A 636-nucleotide genomic window follows, 5' to 3' on the forward strand; every position below is an offset into this window, starting at 1 on the left:
ATCTAAAATTAGAAGCTAGCTAATTTCATAGGAAATTATTTCTAAAACAAAATAAAATCAAAAGATTTTTTTTTTTAAGTCGATCGTGCAACTGCATCAGCTCTCTCGGTCTTAAAAGAACTCGACTCCGTCGAGTTAGGTCGTGCTCCCAAGATACCCTTGTAAGTAGCTAGCTGATGAGGTGGCACGTATCTCGAAGCAGAAGATGGGAACATAACACCAAGAGGAGGGAGGATAGGCTGACGTGTCACTAGAGCAGGAGTCAGTCGACGACGTGACATGTCTGATAATGCGTGTGACCTCATTAAGTACATACGACCTCCTTGCTTCACCTTGATGGTTGATGAGTACATTTATTTGTGAAATCTAGGGTAGTAAAACATGCATTTTACATATTTAGAATGGAGCTACCTTGGGTTTTATTCTCTTTTTGCAGGTTTTGTATTTTCAAGGCCTTAAGGATTATCGGGCACTATATCTTCAATTTTACACATAAAGAGGTCCTATTTCTTTTCATGGTTGCGAAGAGGACGGAATTTTGAGCAAGATGGACGTGTTCAATTAAAAGTACACATTCGTTTGGTCACCCGTACAAATGACTATTCTTTTCGGGTCAGAAAAAGAATAATGGATAAG

This window comes from Macadamia integrifolia, chromosome 8 (assembly GCF_013358625.1).
Source record: "Macadamia integrifolia cultivar HAES 741 chromosome 8, SCU_Mint_v3, whole genome shotgun sequence".
NCBI classification, from domain to species: Eukaryota; Viridiplantae; Streptophyta; class Magnoliopsida; order Proteales; family Proteaceae; genus Macadamia; species Macadamia integrifolia.